The sequence below is a fragment of the Mandrillus leucophaeus genome, unplaced genomic scaffold (assembly GCF_000951045.1).
Source record: "Mandrillus leucophaeus isolate KB7577 unplaced genomic scaffold, Mleu.le_1.0 Scaffold931, whole genome shotgun sequence".
Taxonomy (NCBI): domain Eukaryota; kingdom Metazoa; phylum Chordata; class Mammalia; order Primates; family Cercopithecidae; genus Mandrillus; species Mandrillus leucophaeus.
The window spans coordinates 782,888-797,979 of NW_012110153.1; the positions used below are offsets into that span (position 1 = coordinate 782,888).

The following is a 15,092-nucleotide window of genomic DNA, read 5'->3' on the forward strand; positions in this document are numbered from 1 at the left end:
AGGTTCATATTTTCTTTATCTTATTTGTTGTACTTAATCATTATTTTGTGAGAAGCTTTTCTGGTTGTAGATATAACAACCAGAATACAAGTTAAAACCACTTATCCAGGGCCTTACAGTGAATCATTTAACATGAGAAAAAAATTGAGTGTGTTTGCAGACCATGGGGCAGAAGGAATTGAGAAGGGCATCACTGTAGATGTGAGAAAGAGAAAGATGATAATGGATGGAAGATGATCTTGAAAGATGATGCAGGTGAAGCTGGAAGGGTGAAATCTATGGCTCTAGAACACGTGCAGGTGGAGGGTTAGCCTTAGGTAAGTGGAACTACCTTTTTGCTGGAGCACAGAGATAGGGATAGGAGTAAGGAAGAGGACTTGGCAAGGTTGGTGAAGATTTGTAATTGTAGAGGTGGATGATGGAGAGGAAGCTGACCAGGAACAGGAATATGGAGACAAAAGCTGCTAGAACAGAAAGACTAAATATGAACCAGAGTCTTTAAGGAATATTCAGGCCAAAACGCTGGAGTGAGACCATTAACAGGAGAGCTTATGGTATATCAAAGTAAGAAACGAGTTTGAAACTGGGTTAGAAGCTCAGGAAAATATGAAGTGGTTTTGGGGCATTGTCACTTAAATACACTTAAGCAGTATTTGGTTGCCTTGATTGATTGAGGGGTGGACAGCTAGCAAGAGAGGAGTTACACAGAAATGGATTTAAGAATCCAAACTAAGGCCAGGCGTGGTGGCCCACGCCTGTAATCCCAGCACTTTGGAAGGCCAAGGTGGGCAGATCACCTGAGGTCAGGAGTTCGAGACCAGCCTGACCAACATGGTGAAACCCTGTCTCTACTAAATATGCAAAAATTAGCTAGGCATGGTGGCACATGCCTGTAATCCCAGCTACTCGGGAGGCTGAGACAGGAGAATCGCTTGAACCCAGGAGGCGTAGGTTGCAGTGAGCCAAGATCCCATCCACTGTACTCCAGCCTGGGTAACAGAGCAAGACTTAGTTTCAAAAAAAAAAAAAAATCCAACCTGGACATGGAAGGAAGTAAGAACAGGAGTGGCCTCAGTCTGGGCCAGAAAGAGGCTTTAATGTGAACAAGGTGAGTGCTGAATAATTGGAAAACTGGAGTTATAGGACCTGTAATCAGAGTATACTTTGGAGTGTTAGATTTCAAAATGGGAGTGGTTAAGATACCTGTGAAGCTAGGATGTCAGATGATAATTTACATGACTATTATTGTAACCCAGGATTACAGTAGAAGCTAGGCTTAGAATGAACACTGGGCCAGGTACAAAAGGCTTCAGTGACTGAGGAATGACTTGGAGGTTGGCATATGATAACTGTGCAAATACTAGAGAAGAAAGGCTGTAGTGGGATAGTAGATGAGCCTTAGAAGAGATCCAGGTGATTCCTTCTTTTATTGAGTATTTGCTGTATGCCTGATACCTCGCTATATACTATCTATTCACCTTTTTTGGGTCTGTCACACTTCAGGAGTGCAAGAATGAGCAACAATTCCTGGTGAGAACAGCTAGGGGAGCTGTTAGCCCTTAGCACTGCTGGAATCTTGTGGCCGTCTCCTAACTCTTTCAAAGGGCTGCAGGCTAGTCAGCTTGAAGTAGCATAAAAAGATTTATTTAGGATCAAAATTTTTCCTTGATCTTGACCTAAGTTAGTTACATGTTACAAGCATTTGTTGGCCATGTTCCATAATGTACTTTGGCTTCAGAGCCTCTGAGTTGAAAAGTGAGCTAGTGCTGCTCTTAAAAAGCAACAACAACAACAAAAAGCCAGTCATAATACACACATTGATTAACCAGAGCAAGACACAATCCTGTGAATTCAGCTTTTTAGGATAAAGGGTAGACAAAAGAAAGTTCACATCAATAGGTGAGTAACAACTACTTTGTAAAAGCCATTGTGCGGTCAGAATACATCCAGTTTAGTGGTCCGTATTGTAGAATTTCCCTGTGCTATTATGGAAGACAGCTGCAATTGAGGCACAGAGATGGCCTGAAGGATTTGGAAGGTAAAGCTTAGGAGAAAAAAGTCTATAAAACCTCTGACATGGCATGCAGACATTTTTCTTTTGAGTACATTTTACTGGGGAGAGGATTCATGTCTTTTATATTCTCCAAATGACTCAATATTCCAAAAGAAGTTTAAGAACCACTGTGTTAAAGTGATCAGGCCCTCAGACAACCCATCCCCTCTTGTAGAGGCTGCTTTATATTTATTCCTCAGGAGGAGCTGGTAGAAGACTTCATGTGAGGGAGAAGAAAAGGAAAGAAGTAGCAGGGGACTACTACAACCTCTCTTCATCTCAGCTTCACAAAGCATCATTCAACAAAGGGATCACTATTAAGATCCTCTCCAGACCACAGGTTGCTATTTTCAAATGCATGCTTAGATTTCTCTTCTCTCTTGTCGCATTTCAGAAGTTATTATACTCACGGATATGTATATATAAACAGTTACTTTCCATACAGCTCCCCATGTTTACGGAAAAAAAAATTCTTGAAACATGATAGAGTACTTGCTCTGTTAGGCCTTCAGTAATGTTGTGGACCCCCCATTGCTGGAATATAGGCCACCAGAGATGGGTTTGGATTTCAGCAATAAATGACCCAGTTTCATAGAAGGAGAGTAGTCAGCTGATTTGAAAGTAACCCCAATCCTTGTGCTTATATTTGTTTACTTTTTCCTTAAGCCTTATAAGTAAGACATGTCACTGATGAGATCAAACAAATGCCATAACTTTCTCCTTCCACTGGCACTTTTCTTTCCCACGTATATGCCTTTGGGAGTCACCCTCTTTCATTTGCACTTTCTTCCCATCACTTAAGACCCAGAGAGGTATGAATGCTAAGGTTGAGGTTGAATTTGTCATAGTTATGGCGGGAGTTGAAAAATACTCAAATTGATTACTCTGATGCCCATGCCTTACCTGATCTCATGTCAGCCATTGGAGATGTAGCCAAGGCCAGCAACTCTGCGAACTCCAGCTCCAGGATTTGTGCCTGATGTCTCAACTGGTCATTAAATACCAGTAGGAGGGCTTTCCCCATCCCAGGTCCCCCTTTTGATTTGGTCATCAGACATGTCCTTGTTTTAGGATATACAGATATGAACAAAAACAGTATCAGGAGTCCTGGTTAGTTTTTGTCTCTCTTGAGGATGGGCAGGATAGTGTATAGGGAAAGTGGAAATTCTTGTGCATTTCAAATACCTTCCTTTTTTCAGGGGGGAGATGGAGTCTTTCTCTGTCGCCCAAACTGGAGTGCTCTGTCGCCCAAGCTGGCGCAACTTGGGCCCCAAGTTGCGCCATCTTGGCATCTTGGCTCACTGCAACCTCTGCCTCCTGAGTTAAAGCGATTCTACTGCCTCAGCCTTTCGAATAGCTGGGACTACAAGCACATGCCACCACACCCAGCTAATTTTTGTATTTTTAGTAGAGATGGGGTTTCACCATGTTGGCCAGGCTGGTCTCGAACTTCTGACCTCAAGTGATCTGCCTGCCTTGGCCTCTCAAAGTGCTGGGATTACAGGCGTTAGCCACCGTGCCTGAATCAAATACATTCCTAATGAATCCTCAGGAGACCTTTGCTCACACCTTCTGTCACCTTATCCTGGCTCTTGCCTCATTTTTCTTTTCTGGAGTCATCCTAGGGAATTTCTTGCTCTCACTGACCTTCTTCCGTTTCTTTCCCCACCTTGATGAGTTTCAGTACGTCTTTTTTGCTTTCTGTCATCCTAAGACATTTGTCTCCAACAAGCCCCCATCTGGAAGTTTTATTGTGAATGAGTGAATGAAACCTTAGAGAGTGTTGCGAGTTACATTCATGTTGCCCTTGGATATAAAAAGAGAGGCAGATGCATTTGCTTTTGGGGTCTTAGTCGTGAATTATTTGCCTAGGCCAATGTCCAGAAAAGTTTTTCATGGTTATACTGTAGAAATGTTATGATTTCAGGTCTCAGATTTAAGTCATTATTCTATCTTGAGTTGATTTTTATGTAAGGTAAGAGAGATGGATTCAGTTTCATTCTTCTACATGTGGGCTATCTACTTTTCCCAGCACCATTTATTAAGTAGGATGTCGTTTCCCCAGTTTATATTTTTGTATGCTTTGTTAACGATCAGTTGGTTATAAGTAGTTGGCTGTATTTCTGGGTTCTCTATTCTGTTCCATTGGTCTATGTGTCTACTTTTATACCAGTACCATGGGTACACTAAAATCTCAGACTTCACCACTATACAATTCATCCTTGCAACCAAAAACCACTTGTACCCCCAAAATTACTGAAATAAGTATTTTTAAAGATTTTAAAAATAGAGAGGAAAGAGAAGGAGGCTATGAAATTCCACAATGGAGTTACAAATGCTTGACATAATTTAGTGGAGATTGGACTTAGAAGCTTACATGAATGAGGCAAACCTGAGATCTCTGATGTTTGTAAATGAAGATAGGAGTGAACTTACTGCCCTTAGGAATGGAGGGAGGGAAGGAAGGGAGAAAATGAGAGATGCCATAAATCTGTTACTTCAGTGGATTTGAAGTAATCCTTTGAAGCAGGCAGTGAGACTTACTTCATAAATCCATACCTTTTTAATGTGGATTAGAGAGAAGGTGTTGCACTGCAATACCTCTGTTGCTACTGTGAGAGTCATTGCCAGCCACTATTCTCATGTCAAGCTGCCCTTGTGGTGGTTTCTCTTGACCCAATTTAGAAACAACCCAAAACAAGATTTGTAACTTAGAGGAATTCTTTGATTCTGTGACAAGGGGTCTGTCACTCCCCCTAAAGGGATCAAGTACACAGGAGATAGTACAAGTAGTACTAAATAGCCAGCTTAAAAAACTGGGTAGGTGAGATGAGACAGGGACAGTGGACAGAATGGCTCCAGGCATCCCCAGACACCACATCTGGCATCAGGAAATAGTACAATGGAAAGTCTATCCTTGGACCTACTATTTGTCATTCCCCAGGGCATGATGGAATATCTAGAGTTGCTTTGGAGAAGGGTTGCAAAATACTATTTCATAGAAGAGATTTAGAAGAGGGGAAACTCCCAATTACATAAGGTGGGCATTATAGCTTTTCAAAACATTGGTTCCCTCTATAGGTCATGGAGATTGATCCCAGTATCAGCCTATGGCTTACTAGGCCAGTTTAACTGAAAGATTTAATGTGCTTGGAGGGATGCTGCCACCTGCACTCTCATTTTGGCAGATGTTTATCACCAGTGAGTGCAGTACCTAAAGGAGCAAGAGGACAATAAGCACCCAGTGGACAACAGTGTGGCATTTTGAGTGAAGATAGCAACTGAAAAGATCATGGGCTTGGCTAGATTGGGCTGGGCTTGTTTTTTAAAAGTAAAAAAAAAATGTTTTCCTTCATGATAAAAGTAACAGGTGATCATTGTTAAAAAATAAAGTGCAAAGTATGAATTAAAAACTAAATAATATGTATAATTTTATAAGCCAGAAAACAATAATTTGTAATATTCAGGTGTATGTCCTTTCAGTCTTTTAAAAAATTATGTATATAACACAGTTTTATAACAAAATTGACATCATATTGTATATACCATTTTATTTAATTTTTTCATTTGAAAATTCACAAGTGTATTTCCATGTTATCATTCTTTGAAAAATACAATATTAAGTGCTACAGAATATCTTATGGATTTAACAAAGTTTATTTAGATGATATCATGTTATTGGACATTTTGATTATTATCAAGTTTGCTTATAAAATTTAAATGTAATGAAGAACATCATTGTACATTAACCTTTATGCACATCTGTAATTATTTCTTTAGAATAAGGTTCCAGAATTAAAATTATTTGGTTTGGATGATGAGAGCATTTAGTAGAGCATCTGACAGGTGGTGTTGAGTTTTCCTCAATACAGTTGTGCAAATTACATTCCCACCAGTAGTGTATAAATGTGAATATCCCTCCATACATTCATCAAAACATCGCCTTTCTATTTTTGTAAATCTCTGCTAATTTAATAGGTAAAAATATACCTTTATTTCTTTAAAATTTGTATTTGTAATTTACACACAGTAAAATTCATTTTTTTAGTGTATGGTTCTATGGGTTTTGACAAATGCACAGTCATGTATCTTCTACACTAGTACCATACACAGAAGTTCTGTCACTTTAATAATTTCTCTTGGTGGCTCTTTTTGTATTCAACCCTTTGCCCCATACTCAATCTCTGGAAATGATCAATTTGTTCTTCATCTCTATGGTTTTGCCTTTTCCAGAAGTCATATAAGTGGAATCATGCAATACGTAGCCCTTTTGGTCTGGCTTCTTTCACTCCTTTTTATCACTGAGTAGTACTTCATTGTGTGGATGTACCACAGTTTTATTATCCATTCACTAACTGATGAATTTGTAAGATGTTTCTAGTTTTGGTGAATATGAATAAATTTGCTATAAACTTTCAGGTATAAGTTTTGTATGACATAAATGCTCATTTTTATAGGGTAAATGCTTTGGAGTGGGAATGAGTGCCAGACTGTTTTCTAAAGTTTCCCTAGCATTTTGCATTCCAATTACAAATATGTGAGAGTTCCAGTAGCTTTGTATCTTTACCAGTATTTAGTAATTTTGTATTATACATATATATGTGTGTATATATATATTCATTTAAATTTTAATCGTTGTTAGAATTTGTAATTCCCTAATAATATATGGTATTATCTTTTATTTGTTTATAATTGACACATAATTGTTTATGGGATACAATGTGATGTTTCAGTACATGTGTACATTGTATAATGATCAAATCAGGATATCACCTCAAACCTTATGATGATCTTACAGTTAAAGTGGTATATTCTTGCAAAGTGTCTGTTCAGATCTTTTGCTCCTCTTTTTATTGGATTGTTCCTTTTCTTACTGTTTTTATATTTTTTTAATATATTGATACAAGTCCTTTGTCAGATACATTATTTGGAAATATATTTTCCTAGTCTGTGACTTGTCTTTTCATTCTTTGAACACTGCCTTTTTTAGAGCAAAAATTTTAATTTTGATACGATTCACTTTATCAATTTTTTACTTTTGATGTGCAGTGTAAGAACACTTGTCTAACCCAGTGTCATGAAGATTATATCATATTTTCATCCAGAAATTTTATAGTTTTAAGTTTTACATTTCTATCTATTATCCTTTTTGAATAAAGGTTTGTATAAAGTTTAGCTATGGGTCAAGGTTCAATTTTTAAAATATGGCTATCTAATTGTTCTAGTACCATTTGTTGAAAAGATTGTTTCTTTTTTATTGCATTGCTTTTGCACTTTTGTCAAAAAATCAATTGATTATATTTGTTTGGGTCTAAATCTGGGCTGCCTATTCTGTTCCATTGTTATCCATTCACAAATACTACATTTTCCTAATTACTTTATAGGAAGTCTTAAAATTAGATAGTGTGTACAACTTCATCTCAAAAATCGTGTTGATTACTACTTTGCTTTTCCATAAATTTCAGAATTGTTGCTTTCTATAAAAAATTCTGCTAGTATATCTATTGAGATTGAATTAGATCTATAGATGAATTTGAAGAAAATTTACATCCTCACAATATTTTGTCTTTAGGCCACAAACATGATATAGCTGTATATTTATTTTGGTCTTGATTTTTTTTTCCACTTTCAGCATACTGATCCTGGATATATTTTATATTTATACCAAATATTTTATACATTTTCTACTGTTGTAAATGGTAGTGGTTTTTAAATTTTCAAACATTCATTACTAGTATATAGAAATAAAATCATTTTTAAAAAATGTAATGGCATTTATTGTTTTTCAATTTAATAAACTGCATCTGGACAACACAGTGATTAAAAGTGTTGACAGTTGGGACAATGTAAGTGTAAAGGTAAAGGTAACAATTTTTACCTTGATAATATAAAGGTAAAAATGTAGTCGACACTGTATGGGGACAGAAGAGGAAGTGAGTAGGAAGGGCAGAGTGGGAATATTAATAGCTTCATCTTTTATAGAGAGAACACACTGATGTGAACAGCAAATAGGTGTATATGCATCTGAAAGTCACTTTTGGTATGTTGATCTTGTATCCTGCAACTTTGCTAAACTCATTAATTGTAGGAACTTTTATGCATATTTCTTGGCATTTTCTATATACAGTGGTGTCTGTATAGTTTACTATTTACATGTGAATATTGATAGTTTAATTTCTTCCTTTCCAATCTGCTTGCCTTTTATGTCTTCTTGAAATACTGCATTGGCTAAGACTTGCAGTAAGAAGTTAAAGGGGAGTGTTTGGAGCACACATTGCCAAATCCCTGATGTTAGTGTGGCTGGGGGGAAGCGTTCAGTATTTCATTAAGTATGATGTTAGCTATAGGTTTTTTGTAGATATTCTTTATCAGTTTAAGAAAATTTCCTACGATTACTAGATTGCTCAGAATTGTTTTAAGATCATGAGTTGGTAATTCAATTTTGTTAAATACTTTTTCTGTATCCATTAAAATAATCATGTGTTTTTCTTAGTCTGTCATTATAGCCCATTGTATTGCTTGATTTTCTTTATTAAGGTATATTCATTCCCATAGAAAATTTATGTTTTTTGTTGTTGTTGTTTGGTTTTTGTGTGGGGGTGGGGGGTAAGTAGTACCACCTTATTCAGTGTTGTAGGAAATTTCAGGTTACTTCTTAAAAACAAAACCTGGGCAGCCTGGTCAACATGGTGAATCCCCATCTTCACAAAAAATTACGACAACTAGCCAGGTGTGGTGGTGCATGCCTGTAATCCCAGCTACTTGGGAGACTGAGGCAGGAGAATCCCTTGAACTCGGGTGGTGGAGGTAGCAGTGAGCCAAGATCGCAGCACTGCACTCTCGTCTGGGCGATAGAGTGAGACTCTGTCTCAAAAACAACAACAACAACCAGAAAAAACCTGTGAGGTTGTAGGTTCTTTCCCCTTTTTCCTTTTTTTTTTTTTTTTCCTTTTTCTCACTCTGTCACCCAAGCTGGATGGGAGTGCAGTGCAGTGGTGTGATCATGGCCCACTGCAACCTTAACTTCCTTGGCTCAAGTGATCCTCCTGAGTAGTTGGGACTACAGGTATGCACTACCTTGCCTGGCTAATTTTTTACTTTTTGTAGAGACAGGGTTTTGCCATGTTGCCCAAGCTGGTCTCAAACTCCTGGGCTCAAGAGATCCACCCACCTAGGCCTCCCGAAGTGTTGGGTCTACGGGAGCAAGCCACTGCACTGCGCCCAGGTTACTTCTTAAAACCTGGCCAGGTGCGGTGACTCACACCCATAATCCCAGCACTTTGGGAGGCTGAGGCAGAAGGATTGCTTGAGCTCAGGAGTTCAAGACCAGCCTGGCTAACATAGCAAGGCTCCAGCTATTGGGGTGGCTGAGGTGGGTAGATTGTTTGAGCCTGGGAGATTGAGGCTGTATTGAGCCATGATTGCACCACTGCACTCCAGCCTGGGTGACAGAGGCAGACCTTGTCTCCAAAAAGAAAAAATGAAGAAAACACACACAAATAAAAACAAAGAAAAGAAATAAAAAATTCCCAGAATAACAAAGCAGGAAATAGTAATTCTATAATCCAAAAAACACTGGGTGATCCTTCAGTTGGAGGGAGGAGGAGTCAGTTAAGTAGCTCACACAGTAGATATGGAAAAACCAGAGTTGAGGTTGGTTGGTGTGGCTTTTAGGAGTTAAGTTCTCCACCTAAGGCAATTGGATAATTAATTGTTCTTGAGGGATAATTAGTCATTCTAGAAAAAAGAAAAAAGGTTGATTGGGAGAAGGAACCTAGGGAGGGCAGATGGTGCATCACTTAATATTAAATTGCCTCCCTACACTATGTGGCTGAGTGTCATGGACTTTCCTCCCTCTCTGCCCCTTTGAACTCCCACTGTTAGCAAAGCTGGAAAGCACACACTTGTATCTCATTCTTACAGGCCTGTGTACCACCTCTCAGGGTCCATAGCTGTTCAGTATGGCAAAGGGCAGACTTGTTTTCTCTTCCACTTTGCTGCTTTGATGAGGTTAACACACTGGAATGAAAGAGGAGGGCAGGACATCTGCCAAAGTGCAAGGAAGGAATAAGAGTATATGACACAACTGGGAAAAGGATTGACACTTCAGAAAGTTGACCTCGAACTGTTCACTGGTATTTAATCTGATGCTTCCCTCAAGTCCTGAATACTCTTTCTGGAAGCAGAGAGGCCAGGCCAAGAGTTGTTCCGGCTCCTCCAGACCACCCCTCCCCCTCTCCCCCAGGGCCCATCAGGTGAGTGCCTGCAGAACCTAGAGGCAAGTCCCAGCTCTCTTGTATAGCTGATGTATGCCCTGAGACATACTCCATTTGTAGGATTCTCCTGTGCTCCAATTCACCAAATTCTGCTGATTGTTCAGAGCAGGGTAAAGCGTCTCCTAGATAATCCCTCCCCCAAAATGGAGTCCTCAGGGACAGTTATTCATTGAATAACCTCCAGGTTATCTACTTTGGGAAATGCGGGAATGCTATAAACTGAATTTTTTTCCAGCAGTCGCAGAAGCCAGACACCTTGAAGTCAATTGTTCTTCATTCTCCAGAGTTCCCAAGTGGCATTTCAGAGCACAGGAATTCACTCTTCCACCCAGATGTTCCTCTCACACTGAGTCACGCACCCCAGGTTCTAGCAGCAGATATCTCCAAGCCAACCACCCTAATGAAAAATGCAGGTTTCCATACCAGTTTTCCATACCAGCTCTCCAACCATTAAGAGTACACATGACTCCCATGGTGCACTTGGGTTATCACAATAAAAGTACATTTATATAAAGTAAAAAACATAATGTGGAGCAAATATATACATATACATGTACATTGTTAGAGTTCAAGTGAATATACAGTTTTCAAGTGTGTAAATAAATGCAAGTCATCTGAGAAGTTTACAGTGGTCCCCAAAACTATAGGAGAGAATAAAGTAAAATAGCTATAGGTAATTAAAAGCTAATTAGATAAATCAAGTTACAGTTTCATCCTTCAGATTAAGGTGCTCCAATATAATCCATACCACAGCAAACAAAATCCTGAAGAATTCTGCTGCCAATCATCTTGCCTCTTAACCGAAATATAACAAGAACATACGTAAAACAGATTACTGATTTAGTTAATGCTATCATCTCATAACCCATTCACACCACTGGCCTGTGATATTCTTCCCCTGGGAGAGATGTCAAGATTTAACGAGATTCTATCATAACCTGTAGAAAAAATGAGCAACACGGAAACATTCCAATTCCAATCTTAGGTGAGTTCCAATGAAATTACCTGAAGAACTGAACTAGTGCTTTTTAGTTAAGGGGAAAAGTGCCCTAGTTTTTAAAAAATATGTCTATAAATCTAGTTTTAAAAACATAGCAATTGGCTGCATGTGGTGGCTCATGCCTATAATCTCAGCATTTTGGGAAGCCGAGGTGAGAGGACTGCTTGAACCCAGGAGTTCAAGACCAGCCTGAGCAAAATAGGGAGACCCCCATCTCTACAAAAATAAATTTAAAAAGCTGGGCATGGTGGCATATACCTGTGGTTCCAGGTACCTGAAGGGCTGAGGTAGGAGGATCGCCTGAGCCCGGCAGGCCAAAGCTACAGTGAGCTGTGATCGTGCCACTGCACTCCAGCCTGGGCGAGGAGAGCAAGACTCTGTCTCAAAAATAAATACACAAAATACAGCAGTCCAAAAATGTGTCATCTTCTTTCTCTTCACAATTTTATAACAAGGGGGTAAAATGCCTGTGAGTCTATTCATTATGGAAAATAAAAAAGAAACATTTTTTTATATTTGAGACTGAGGCATTTTGGTTTTCTACTGGCTTTAGATTCTATTAACTGCATTAAGCCCCTCACTACAACTTCCCCAGTATCCTAGAAACAATTTGGCTTTCCTTTTAGGCAGGAACAGGAAGTATTCAAAGGACAGACATATGGACATAGGCCCTTCAGGGTCGAAGTCTGTGGTTTCTTGTGTCTCAAGACTCAATGTCTTGAGAAGTTCGTGGACCCTGTCCTCCATCCAGGAAGTGCTGCGAAAGAAACCAGGGGATCTAGCAAAGACTCAGGAGAAAATGGCCAAAGGAATTCTGACATTCCATACCTGAGTGAACTGTTCTCATGAGTGCTTTCATCACCCAATCCCCTATCAAGGCACTGAACAGGTGGCCAGCAGGAAACCTGCTGTCGCAAGAGGAAGGCTTTGACCAACTTCCTCTAATTGAGTAAAAAGTGATTCTCTTAATTTCTGTATTCTATTTTTCATATCTCCAGTAGAAGGGCCCTGTGGATCTAAATAGAGCACATTTTAAGGCTAGAGAGTAGTAGAAGTTGATGTTTAGACAAGGCAGCTTGTTCAAAATCTGAAAGGCACACCCAGAGGCTTTCTCTAAACATTTTGGCTCCCATAAAAAAAAATTAAAAACAGGACCCAAGTCTGAGAAGCTGGGTACATTTACATGGTATCAAAAATTTAGCATCTGCAGCCAAAAGCCACACCTGTGCTACTCATGAGAAAGTACATGTATGTAACAGCAGCAATTGCATGGTCTTTTTTTTTTTTTTTTTTTTTTTTTTTTTTTTGAGACGGAGTCTCGCTCTGTCGCCCAGGCTGGACTGCAGTGGCCGGATCTCAGCTCACTGCAAGCTCCGCCTTCCGGGTTCATGCTATTCTCCTGCCTCAGCCTCCCGAGTAGCTGGGACTACAGGCGCCCACCACCTCGCCCGGCTAGTTTTTTTTGTATTTTTTAGTAGAGAGGGGGTTTCACTGTGTTAGCCAGGATGGTCTCGATCTCCTGACCTCGTGATCCACCTGTCTCGGCCTCCCAAAGTGCTGGGATTACAGGCTTGAGCCACCGCGCCCGGCCTATTGTCCTTTTCTTATTTAAAGCTTTCTCAGGCAAGCTTTAATAGCTGGAGGATATATATTAAAAAAAAATCTCAACGTGAAAGAAAACCCCAGTGTTGAAACACATTAATACCTCCTGTGCCATCTGAATCTCTGGCTCAGGATCAGAACTTACGATCACGTCTCTGGTGGCCATAAAATATTTACAATCTAGTTAAAGGCAAAGTGGCATTTAAAAATAAAGTCTTGGGGACCCATAGTAAAAGATTCACTGTAATTATTAACCTGGCTTCAATTGGTAAAATTGACTCTTGCCAGATAACATGTGAGGGAGATGATGATTCGGAACCTGCTAGCTGGTTATGAGGCATAGCGAGTCCTTAACCTCAAGAACAGGTGGAAACAAACTCACGGAAACATGCCCATGTTTTATTCTGGTGATTTACATCTTTCCTGCTTTTTTTGCTAACATGAGCCTGGATGTGGAGCGTGGGGGTTTCTTCCATGACTGATTGGCAAGTTGTCAGTGTAGTCTTCCAGCTTAGGATCCTGGAAATCCTTCTTGCTTATTATTGTTTTCTTCTGTTTGAGGAGCAGCTGGATCAGCTCATTCTGGGTTAGCTGTGCATACGCAAAAGCAGAATCCAAGGGGTTGTTTTTCTTCATCATGGTCTTGTTGATCAAGTTCTCCCTGATGATGGTGACAGTTCCCAAGCTAGAGATAGCGATCTTGGTGGCCATTGTGTTCACTGACTTCAGGATGAAGTCAAGGTTTGACTGCTCTGGTTTTTGGAGCCATCACAGAATTGGTGATTCTGTTCAGACTTGGATTCTTGGTCAGCTTTTGGTTCTGTGATCTGCGCATCTTCAAAGGGGTTCAGAGAGTTACCCCTTCTGGAGACAATAGCTGCAGTATCTTTCTCCAGTCTTCTCGTAAGGTCTTCAACAGGCCCTGAATCATCCTACCTGGCTTGACCTCCGTAAGCATGCCTTCCTTCTTCCCCAGGATGGTAAGAGGGTTTTCACCTTCACTGTTCTTAGCCATATCCTTCTTCCCCGTCACCCGAGAAAGCAAAGAAGACGTTATTCTGCTTCTTGCTCTCTTTGGTTTCTTTTGCAGCTTCCAAGTTTGCTGGAGCCCTGTTTTCTCTAATGTCTCCACAGAACAGTGGTCAGTAGGATGGTAGAGACATGGACTTCAGAGAGTTCTTGGTGGAAGACTCAAAGAGCCACCTGTCATGAGACATCCCACTTCCTTCCCCAGGTTACTTTCAAGACTGAGCAGCCAGGTTTTTGGTAGATAAGAACAAACGCTTCTTCCTGAAGCCCTGGGGCTTCAGGTAGGAAGAAGGACTGCTATATTTGTTCTCACCCTTGGCTTCTGACTGCTCCAGTTAAACATGGTTCCCATTGATACAGACATTAGAGTGGGAAAGGACTTCATTCGTAGACCGAAGACCCCCAAGAAAGGAAAGTCCTTCCATTTGGGGAAGGGTGATGTTGATTTCGTTTAGCTGCTTAAGATATGTACCTGCTATTGTCTTGTGAGACATGACATCTGAAGCTGAAGAGGAGTCCCTCTCATTGTTGTCATTGTCCCACCGGGACTGAAAGTCTCCCAGTTGAAGCAGCACTTTAGCTTTGAAGTCGGCAGGGCAATCATGGATCAGGAATGGTGGAGGCAGCATCTGATGCACTCTCTGTATTATTCCCCTTGATCTTGTCTTTAAGTTTTCCAAATGGATTCCGAGGCTTGTCTTTGATGAAAAGGCAAAACATGCTGGCAGTCATGTTGTTTCTCATAAACTGGATGTCAACCTCAATTTCTCCTCTTTATCCTTCTCTCCTGGTTTGGATTTCAAGATATACCACTGCATCTTCCTGCTCCCCTAGTCTGGGTGCAGCTTCTGCAGGTACACCTCGGCGAAGCCCAAGTACAGTAGCAGCAGCAGCTCAAAGGTGGCCTCCTCCTCTGACACTGAGGTGGCATACTTCTACTTACCCACCTGAATCAACGAGTACACGTTGCTTGTACCTTCAAGTCCTTGATTTTTGGCCCCTGGCCCTATGCCCGCAACACTGTCACCTGCACGTGGATTGGAAACCACATAGCCCCTGGACCTGCTAAGGCCATTAAGGACAGGATGATGATGCCTCGGCTGACTGACGTGAGAAGATTGCCACGACCCAT

At 40.3% G+C, this 15,092-nt stretch overlaps 1 pseudogene; it reads right to left on the reverse strand.

The window, feature by feature from the left end:
• Window positions 1–327: 327 nt before the first annotated feature.
• LOC105532120 lies at window positions 328–15,092 on the reverse strand (annotated as a pseudogene).